This window comes from Ranitomeya imitator, chromosome 5 (genome assembly GCF_032444005.1).
Source record: "Ranitomeya imitator isolate aRanImi1 chromosome 5, aRanImi1.pri, whole genome shotgun sequence".
Classification (NCBI taxonomy): Eukaryota; Metazoa; Chordata; class Amphibia; order Anura; family Dendrobatidae; genus Ranitomeya; species Ranitomeya imitator.
Window position 1 is genome coordinate 670,370,146 of NC_091286.1, and position 11,491 is coordinate 670,381,636.

General features: G+C 43.1%; 1 protein-coding gene across 2 annotated transcripts in view; it reads right to left on the reverse strand.

The window, feature by feature from the left end:
* LOC138638743 (cytochrome P450 2C23-like) overlaps nt 1–5,222 on the reverse strand; it is a 761,024-nt gene extending 755,802 nt beyond the window's left edge. The window contains exon 1 of one of the 2 annotated variants that reach the window (XM_069728295.1): nt 5,176–5,203. The gene's annotated coding sequence lies outside the window, so the exon portion shown is untranslated. Of the gene's footprint in view, nt 1–5,175 lie in introns of both variants that reach the window. The other variant, XM_069728296.1, reaches the window with a different exon arrangement.
* Nucleotides 5,223–11,491: the final 6,269 nt, after the last annotated feature.

Below are 11,491 nucleotides of genomic sequence, written 5' to 3' on the forward strand. Positions count from 1 at the left end.
TTTGGTTTTCATCCTCGTTTTTCTTCTGGGCAGGTTGAGCCTTCTGACCTTCCTGGTGTGGATTCTGTGGTCGACAGGTTGCAGCAGATTTGGGCTCATGTGGTGGACAATTTGGTCTCAGGAGGAGGCTCAACGCTTTGCTAACCGTCGTCGGTGTGTTGGTTCCCGGCTTCGGGTTGGGGATCTGGTTTGGTTATCTTCCCGTCATGTTCCTATGAAGGTTTCTTCCCCTAAGTTTAAGCCTCGATTTATTGGTCCTTATAGGATTTCTGAGATTATTAATCAAGTGTCCTTTCGCCTGGCGCTTCCGGTCTCTATTGCTATTCATAATGTCTTCCATAGATCTTTGTTGCGGAAATATGTGGAGCCCGTTGTTCCCTCTGTTGATCCTCCGGCCCCTGTGTTGGTCGATGGGGAGTTGGAATATGTTGTTGAGAACATTTTGGATTCTCGTTTTTTAGAGACGGAAGCTTCAGTACCTTGTCAAATGGAAGGGTTACGGCCAGGAGGATAATTCTTGGGTTTCTGCCTCTGATGTCCATGCCGCTGATTTGGTTCGTACCTTTCATCGGGCTCATCCTGATCGGCCTGGGGGCTCTGGTGAGGGTTCGGTGACCCCTCCTCAAGGGGAGGGTACTGTTGTGAATTCTGCTTTTGGGCTCCCTCCGGTGGCTGTAGATGGTAATGCAGTTGTGCCTGGACTGCAGGATTGGACAGGTGTATCTGCTAATTGCAAAGCTGACTCGGGTATTTAGCTTTGCAGGACTCATTAGTCCCTGCCAGTTGTCAATGTTCTATTGCCAGTAATGGTTCTCTGCCTGGCCTCTCCTGCCTGCTGCGATTTCAGCTAAAGATAAGTGTCTTATTCTGTTTCTTAGGCTCACAGGCTGTGTCTATTTTTCAGTCCTGTTCATAGTTTCCATTTTGTTCCAGCTTCGACTGTCCTGTTGTTTTCTCGGTCTGGTTGGATTCGCTGGAGTTGCAGATATACTCTCCACACCTTTAGTTAGGTGGTGGAGTTTTTGTATTTTTCTGCTGTGGAAATTTTGTAGATTTTGTGCTGACCGCTCAGTATCCTGTACTATACTTTCCTATCTAGGTAGAAGTGGCCTCCTTTGCTAAATCTGTATTCCGCCTGCGTGTGTCTTTTCCTCTCCTACTCACCGTCATTATTTGTGGGGGGCTGCCTATCCTTTGGGGGTCTACTCTGAGGCAAGTCAGTTTTCCTATTTTCTATCTTTAGGGATAATTAGTCCTCCGGCTGTGTCGAGGTGTCTAGGTCTGGATAGGCACATCCCACGGCTACTTCTAGTGTCTGTGATAAGTTCAGGGTTAGCGGTCTGTATAGTTACCACTACTCCAGCGAAGGTTTTTTCATGTTGTTCCAAGGCCGCCTGGTCATAACACTCGGCCAGTCAACTTGAAGTGGGGCCAGATGACATTGGATGTATTGATGCACAAAGATTTGGACAGCCACGGTCACAGGAAGGTGATGGTGAGAAAGTGTCACAAGAGGTGGACGATGTTGAGACACAATTGCCAGAAAGTCAGAAGCAGGAGCAGGATGCGGATGTGGAAGACGAGGTGGTGGATGACATAGTAACTGATCCAACCTGGCAGGAGGACATGCAGAGCAAGGACAGCAGCACCCATGGGGAGGGAGGCACAGCACCCCAACAGGCAGGAAGAAGCAGTGTGGTGGCTGCAGACAGAAGGTGTGCATCCGTTCCCCATAATACCAACATGTAGGAAGTAGCCATTCTAACTAATAGATCTTCTTGAGTCTGGTTATTTTTTATAGGCTCTGCCGATAACCCCAAACAGCCCATTTGCAGACCTGCCATGCCCACATCAGCAGGGGTAGCAAAACTACCAGCCTGACTACCACCAGCATGATCAAGCACATAGCAGCAAAGCACTGGACTTTGTGGGCCGAACCACAGGCTCCAGGAACACTGTCTGCAGTGACACCACTGCTTCTTCTACTGTTTTGCATAGAAGCCAATCCCCAGTCCACGGTGCATGCAAAGATGCCTCGTGCACTGCACCTCTTGTAGCAGACAGTCAACCAGCACCATCATCAAGCCGTTTCTTGTCCTCGTCACAGTGTAGCCTTCAGTGGTCTATACCCCAGTCATTGGAAGGAAAGTGGAAATACCCAGCCAATGCCTCACAGGCCACAGTGCTAAATTCTAACATTTCTCATCTGCTTGAGCTCAAAATGATGCCTTTTATTAGGCTCGTTGAGATTAAGATTTCCGCAACCTGATGGTGGTGGCAGTCCCAAGGTACTCGGTCCTCAGTCGCTACTATTTCTCCCGGTGTGCCCTACCGGCATTACACCAGCACGTTTTCCACAACATTACCCGTGCCTCATCAATGCTGTTCCTGGGAAAGTCCAACTAACCTTGGACACGTGGACAAGTGCTTGTGGGCAGGGAAGGTATATCTCACTGACGTTTAACATAGTGGAAGCCAGTCAGACCTTGGGATGGAACACATCCTCCTTATGCCGAGGATTGCGGGCCCTACGTCAATCTGGATTGCCCCCACAGTCTATATCTCCTGCACCCTCTCCTCCTCCTCTTCAGCCTCCATCTCTGAAATAAGCACATCAGTCAGAAGCTGGAAGCACAGCAGCACCGCCTCTGCCAAGTGACAACAGGCTGTGCTGAATCTATTCTGCTTTGATGACAAACCGCACAATGCTGAAGAGTTGTGGACAGCACTGAAAGATCAGTCAGATTTTTGGATGACACCACTGAACCTACAGCCGGACATGGTCATGTGTGACAATGGCCAGAATCTGGTGGCGGCTCTGAGGCGAGGTGAGCTCACACACGTACCTTACCTGGCCCATGTGCTTAACCTCGTCGTTCAACATTTTCTCAAAAGTTACCCAGAGCTGCTGGATCTGCTATTGAAAGTACGCCGCCTGTCTGCCCATTTTAGAAAGTCAGCAACAGCTTCAGCCTCATTTTTCTGTGCTTCAGCAGTGTTGGCAGCTTCCGGCACACCGACTGGTGTGTGATGTCCCCACGCATTGAAACTACACACTGCATATGTTGGACAGGATTTGTGAGCAGAAGAGAGCAGTTGTTGACTACCAGCATCAACAAGGCTGTCGTTATTCAGTTCAGACTCCACACATAAGACCTCAGAAGTGGACATGGATGTCAGACATATGTACCATCCTCAAAAACTTTGAGGACTGCACCAAGATGGTGAGCGGTGATGACGCCATAATTAGCGTCACCATCCTGCTTCTCTGCATTCTGAAAACCTCTCTGCTCACAATTAAAGATAAATCAGTGCAGGCAGAGCATGAGGACATGGAGCAAGGGACCAGACAGGGTGATTACACTCAGCCTAGCCTCATGTCATCCCAAACTGATATGGTAAACAATGAGTAAGAGGAGGAGGAGAAAGAACGGGATCTACTTTCATGCGCTATAGATGGTACTACAAGCACAGCTGTCTGTTCAGCATGGATGGTCTGAAGTCAGGGAGGAGGAGGAGGATGAGGGGGACAGCATGGTTAGTCGTCCTGTTGGTGAGGACATGGAAGTCTTGCCTGTTAGCCGTCTAGCATGCATGGCTGACTTTATGTTGCGCTGCGTTTCCTGTGACCATCGCATTATTAAAATTTTCTGTGACAATCATTACTGGTTGGTGACAGTTTCTCTGACCCTCCCATCGTGCCGCCACAGGGGCAAGGGGTGCTGTCACAAGAAGTGCAATGTTTGGGAAGATGCTGAGGGAGTACCTTGCAGATTTAACAATCCTCCTCCGTGATTCCCCTGTGCCTTTTAATTATTGGGTATCCAAGCTGGACCCATGGCATGAACACGCTCTCTACACCTTGTAGGTTCTGGCCTGCCCTGCTGCTAGTGTTCTGTCAGAGTGGGTTTTTAGTGCAGCTGGTGGAATTATAACGGTTAAGCATATCAACCTGTCAACTGAAAATGCTGCCAGGCTGACTCTTATAAAATTGAACAAGGGTTGAATTGAGCAAGACTTCTGTACACCACCGAATGAAAACAGTGAAAAATAACCGCCAATGCATTGCCTTTTTTGTGGAGGTGTATTCTCAAACACCTCTTCACAACCATGCATGGTTATACGCTTCATGATTTGGTCTGTTTGGTGTTATCCTCCTCCTTATTCTCATCCTCATCATCCACAACCACTAGAACCCCAAGGTGAACATATTCCGCGATGCAATAGTCACTACATTTTTGTGCAAGGGTGTTTTTATGATGTTAATAATTTGAAACCCAAAATAATTTTACCCCCCCAGGGGGAAATTTTTGTCAGCCCATGCACTTAGTGTAAGGGCATTAGAGGTCTAGGAGACCCAATACTTTACATATCGGGCCTACTTTTTAATGAGGCCTTCATCAACGTCTCATCATTCTCTGCCACTAGATCACCAGTGTTAGTGTGTTCATTGCTGCTAAAGCCAGTCCAATTTTTGGCAAGGATGTCTATCATGGCCATAAAATATTTTTAAAAAAGTACCCCTCAGGGTGAAATGATTTTCAGTCCATGCACTTAGTGTATGGGCATTACAAGTCTAGGTGACCATCTCCTTCACATTGGTCCTACTTTTTAATGAGGCCATCATCAACGTCTTGTCATTCTCTGCCACTAGATCATCAGGGTTAACGTGTTCCATGCTGCTACTGCCAGTCCAATTTTTGGCAAGGATGTCTATGATGCCCATAAAATATTTAAAAAAATTGTACCCCACATGGGGAAATGTTTGTCAGCCCATGCACTTTGTGTATGGGCATTACAAGTCTAGGAGAGAACAAAGAAAATTGGAACCATCAGCATTTGGACAGGGAAGAAAAAACAATAGCAACAGAGCAACATGTTAGCGGAACAAATACCTATACTAAGTCATGTCACTGTCTTGATCTCTCAGATTCTTGCAGTTGTCCTTCTTTCCTGCAATAAATTTGTCAGTTTATCTTTATACCTAATATATCTCAACCATCAAGTACCAAAGTTACTTGATTGTCAATGTTCTTCATGTCACTTGTCAGTGATTTTACTAACAGCAATGTAATACATTTAGTGCACCTAAAAATGTTTCCTACATTTACATTACATGCTTATATTATAATCAATGACATAACAGGTGTAAATATCAGCAGAGCCAGTTCTCACCGTGCAGTGTCAGTGATCCAGCCAGATCTGTCTTATCTCTGAGTTGTGAGTTGTGTGTTGTTGTAGTGAATATTTAAACCCTCTACTGGGCCACATCTGTTAAAATGTGATTGAAGTCCATCCCATACATTCCAGTGTTGCTTTATTTAACCCCTGAGAGAGGATTCACATGGGACAGATTTGGGGAAAAATGTCACAATTTAATTGCAGTTTTTTTGCGCGAATCTTAGAATGGATTCAAAAAGAATAAGAGATATAAAAGGAATGTAATACTCTATACTTCCTACTACTGGAGCCATGTTTGTCTCTGGCTCAAAAGCTGCATGAAGCTCAGTAGATTATGGTAGTTTTTTCCATAAAGGATGCACCAGAGGACACACTAAAACTGGGGATAAAAAACACTACAAAAAATTATAATTCCCTATTAAACTACAACCATCTGGCTGCAGTTTTTCTTGCAGTAAAATAATTGCAAAAACCCTCTTCTAAGAGCACATTCACATGTCCATGATTAAACACGTATGAGAAACAATGGTGTAATCAGTGTTGTGCATCACCGTGTCCATTCTTACCCTCAGTGTATCATCCGTTTGTCAGTTCTTACCATCAGTATGTCATCCATATGTCCGTTTTTACAATTAGTGTGTCATCCATTTGTCCACTCTTTACCATCAGTGTATCATTCGTGTGTCCACTTTTTACCATCAGTGTGTCATCCTTGTGTCCATTTTTACAATTAGTGTGTCACGTCAACTGTGTGTCCGTTTTTTACCATCAATATATCATCCGTGTTTCCATTTTTTACCATCAGTGTGTCATCCATGTGTCCGTTTTTTACCATCCGTATGTCATCCATGTGTCCGTTTGTTATCATCAGTGTATCATCCATGTGTCCGTTTTTTACGATCGGTGTGTCATCCATGTGTCCGTTTCCTACCATCAGTATGTCATCCATGTGTCCGTTTTAACCATCGGTATGTCATCCATGTGTCCGTTTGTTATCATCAGTGTGTCATCCATGTGTCCGTTTTTTACCATCCATAAGTCATCCATGTGTTCGTTTGTTATCATCAGTGTATCATCCATGTGTCCTTTTTTACCATCGGTGTGTCATCCATGTGTCCGTTTTTACCATCGGTGTGTCATCCTTGTGTCCATTTTTACAATGAGTGTGTCAACTGTGTGACTGTTTTTTACCATCCGTAAGTCATCCATGTGTCCGTTTGTTATAATCAGTGTATCATCCATGTGTCCGTTTTTTACGATCAGTGTGTCATCCATGAGTCCGTTTCTTACCATCGGTATGTCATCCATGTGTCCGTTTTAACCATCAGTATGTCATCTATGTGTCTGTGTTTTACCATCAGTGTGTCATCCATGTGTCCATTTTTTACCACCGGTATGTCATCCGTGTGTCCGTTTTTTACCATCAGTGTATCATTCATGTGTCCGTTTTTTACCATCGGTATGTCATCCATGTGTCCGTTTGTTATCATCAGTGACATTAGATTAGATGGTCTATCCAGCAATACAAAATTGCACCCCACAAAGTTCCAATAGCCTATTTCAGCACTACTGGGCTTGGCTGCATCCAGCAAAGATGAAAACAAACAAGAAGCATTAGTTCCTATCTTGGCCAAAATATGCCTGCTCATAAATCACGTAAAGGGTTCTCACTGTGTTGGAAGACCACCACACATGATATAATATATTTCGGCTTCACTCTACACAATGACAAATATTTAGTTTACTCCAGTGATTCTTTCATCACCTTTAGTCACGAGCCAGGACATCGCTCACCTTTATTCCAATGCACTTGCACAACCCTCTCTCCTCCTCCATGTGCAGACACCAAAAAGGATTCAACCTTTCACTTACAATCCTGACTCCTGAGCCTGCCAGGAAAAATCCCACGAGATGTTTTATTATAAGACCTGGACAAATAAACAGAGGGCCTGATTCATCATTTGCGTTTTTTAACCCATTTTTCTTTATTGGTTTAATTTTGTTCATGGCCTTTTTTGCAGCAAAATTCTTCAAATTGGCACAAGTTCTTCAATGAATTTTGTGAAAAATCAAGAATTTCATTTTTTGGACCTGTTTTGTGCCTTTTTCGTGAAAAAAGTCACGCATTTTGCAAATTAGTGCAAAAATTGCACCAAACCTTCTGCTGTACAGAAAACTATACATGAGTGGAACAAGAGTACATTTGTGCCAAATGTTAATACTTTTTAATGACTCCCATTTGATGAATCTTTCTAAAACATCCAGAAAAGACAGTTTTCATATTTTTATACCATTAACTAAACAGCAAAAGACAATCTAAAATAGGAGCAAATTGGTTAATGAATTTCCCACAAATTTTAAAAAGTTACCATTTGAGAGGTTTTCACGCCCCAAAACTGGCGGAAATGCAATAAGGAAATTGAACCATGGTTTTTAAATTTATCTCCTACTGTGAGTGCTAAAAAAAACCCAATTCAGATATTACTTTATTTTATAAAACTTACACTGTTGGTCATTTGGTACAAATAATGTGCTAATTTTATTCTTTAGGTTTATTACACAGAGACAGTAGAAATCCAACCCTCTGTATGGTATTTATGGGAGACATTACAACAACTCCGAGACTGTCAGTATAACTACAGTAGCTACTATATTTTATGTACACTACGTTCAAAAGTTTTGGGTCACTTAGAAATTTCCCTATTTTTGAATGAAAAGCACAGTTTTTCCAATGAAGCTAACATTAAATGATTCAGAAATACACTCTATACATTGTTAATGTGGTAAATGACTATTCTAGCTGCAAACGTCTGGTTTGTAATGCAATATCTTCATAGGTGTTTAGAGGCCAATTTCCAACAACCGTCACTCCAGTGTTCTTATGGTACTTTGTGTTTGCTAACTGTGTAAGAAGGCTGATGGATGGTTAGAATACCCTTGAAAACCCTTGTGCAAGTATGTTAGCACAGCTGAAAACAGTTTGGCTGAATAGAGAACCTATAAACCTGTACTTCCTTTGAGCTAGTTGAGAATCAAGCATTACATTTGTTGGTTCCATTAAACTCTCAAAATGGCCAGAAAAAAATAACTTTCATGTGAAACTCCACAGTCTATTCTTGTTCTTAGAAATGAAGGCTATTCCATGCAAGAAATTGCTAAGAAACTGAAGATTTCCTACAACAGTGTGTACTATTCCCTTCAGAGGAGAGCACAAACAGGCTCTAACCAGAGTAGAAACAGAAGTGTGAGGCCGCGCTGCACAACTGAGCAACAAGACCAGTACATTAGAGTCTGTAGTTTGAGAAATCGACACCTCACAAGTCCTCAACTGGCAGCTTCATTAAATAGTACATGCAAAACGCCAGTGTCAATGTCTACAGTGAAGAGGCGACTCCGTGCTGCTGGCCTTCAGGGCAGAGTGGCAAAGAAAAAACCATATCTGAGACTGGCTAATAAAAGAAAAAGATTAATATGGGCAAAAGAACACAGACATTGGACAGAGGAAGATTGGAAAAAATTTTTATGGACAGACGAATCCAAGTTTGAGGTGTTTGGATCACACAGAAGAACATTTGTGAGATGCAGAACAACTGAAAAGATGCTGGAAGAGTGCATGATGCCATCTGTCAAGCATGGTGGAGGTAATGTGATGGTCTGGGATTGCTTTGGTGCTGGTAAAGTGGGAGATTTGTACAAGGTAAAAGGGATTTTAAATAAGGAAGGCCATCACTCCATTTTACAACGCCATGCCATACCCTGTGGACAGCACTTGATTAGAGAAAATTTCATCCTATAACAGGACAATGACCCAAAGCACACCTCCAAATTATGCAGGACCTATTTAGGGAAGAAGCAGGCAGCTGGTATTCTATCTGTAATGGAGCGGCCAGCGCAGTCACCAGATCTCAGCCCCATTGAGCTGTTGCGGGAGCAGCTTGACCGTATGGTACGCAAAAAGCGCCCATCAAGCCAAACCAACTTGTGGGAGGGGCTTCTCAAAGCATGGGGTGAAATTTCTCCAGATTACCTCCACAAATTAACTGCTAGAATGCCAAAGGTCTGTAATGCTGCAATTGCTGCAAAGGGAGCATTCTTTGACAAAAGCAAAGTTTGAAGGAGAAAATTATTATTTCCAAAAAATATATATTTTTTTCGAACCTTGTCAATGTCTGGACTAGATTTTCAACTCATTTGGCAACTCATTTGATTAATAAAAATATGAGTTTTCTTGGAAAACACAAAATTATCTGGGTGACCCTAAACGTTTGAACTGTAGTGTATGTCTCCCATGTACAGTACACAGAAATATGGATTCCTGCTCTTTCTCTGTAGCACACAAACAGATGTAGCAGCAGCGGGGAGGATATTTTGCTGCATTACTAAACTGTGTAGCTGTGAATCCAGGACTAAAGTGAAATACATTTGCAAGAAGCTGCCTGCGTATTGCTGGTGTCTTACTGTACTGAATGCGCCTCATTCCTTCATCCCATTTTTTTTTTTAAAGAAGTGGCTCATAATTGGAGAATAAAGATGATTTCTCTTAAAAGATATATAACAAAACTTTTTATACTACTTCTAGTTGATGGCAATATAGTTCAAGTCCTCTTCCTCTCTGAAGAGACAATTTACATATAAGTTAACGCTTTTTATATGCACTTACACCATTGATTTATTCAAAGTTTGTGTCACATCTGTCTGAAGTCGCCAGCTCAAAAAGGCCTCAGCAGACAGACTTACCACAACCCACTCTGGCAGATTCTATAGGAACCCCAAAACCCTTTAACTCGTATACAGGGATCAGATTTTACAACAGGATCCAGTGGATTGTTTCCACGAGGAGGCTGCCATCTGGAAGTGGAACCAGAGGTTCAAATGGTCACGAATAGGGTTGAGTGAAACGGATCGTTCATTTTCAAAAGTCGCCGACTTTTGGCAAAGTCGGGTTTCATGAAACCCGACCCCTGTGTGGGGTCGGCCATGCGGTACGCGACAAAGTCGCGTTTCAATGACGCGAAAAGCGCCATTTCTCAGCCAATGAAGGTGAACGCAGAGTGTGGGCAGCGTGATGACATAGGTCCTGGTCCCCACCATCTTAGAGAAGGGCATTGAAGTGATTGGCTTGCTGTCTGCGGCGTCACAGGGGCTATAAAGAGGCGTTCCCGCCGACCGCCATCTTACTGCTGCTGATCTGAGCCTAGGGAGAGGTTGCTGCCGCTTCGTCAGAAGCAGGGATAGCGTTAGGCAGGGTCCATTAACCACCAAACCGCTTGTGCTGTAGCGATTTCCACTGTCCAACACCACCTTTTGTTTGCAGGGACAGTGGAAGCTACATTTTTGTTTCCTCAGCGCTGTAGCTCATTGGGCTGCCCTAGAAGGCTCCCTGATAGCTGCATTGCTGTGTGTACGCTGCTGTGCAAACCAACTGCTTTTTTCAAAGCACAAATCCTGTTGTTCCTTCCTTTCTGCACAGCTATCTTGTTTGTTTGTCCACACTTTTTATTTAATTTGTGCATTGGTCCACTCCTTATTGCTGCCTGCCATACCTGGCTGAGATTACTGCACGGAGATAGTAATTGTAGGACAGTCCCTGTTTTTTTTTTTTTTTGTGGGAGATTAAGATTGGCATTTCTGCTAGAGTGCCATCCCTGTGTGTGCCATCTCTCTTACATAGTGGGCCATAGAAAGCCTTTTTATTTTTCTGTTTTTTTTTTGTGGGGTTTATAAATTCTCCCTGAAAAAAAAAAAAACAGTGGGAGATTAATATTGGCCTTTGTGCTTGTGTGCCAGTCCTGAGTGTGCCATCTCTCTCTCAAATAGTGGGCCATAGAAAGCCTATTTATTTTTTATTTTTTTGGTTTCTAAATTCTCCCTGAAAAAATAAAAAAAAATCAGTGGGAGATTAATATTGGCCTTTCTGCTTGTGTGCCACTCCTGACTCCTGGGTGTGCCATCTCTCTCTCTCAAATAGTGGGCCATAAAAAGCCTATTTATTTTTTTCATTATTTGGTTTCTAACTTCTCCCGGAAAAAATAAAAAAAAATCAGTGGGAGATTAATATTGGCCTTTCTGCTTGTGTGCCATTCCTGACTCCTGGGTGTGCCATCTCTGTCTCTCAAATAGTGGGCCATAGAAAGCCAATTTTTTTATTTTTTTTTTTATTTGGTTTCTAAATTCTCCCTGAAAAAATTAAAAAAAATCAGCGGGAGATTAATATTGGCCTTTCTGCTTGTGTGCCATTCCTGACTCCTGGGTGTGCCATCTCTGTCTCTCAAATAGTGGGCCCTGGAAAGCCTATTTATTTTTTTTTGTT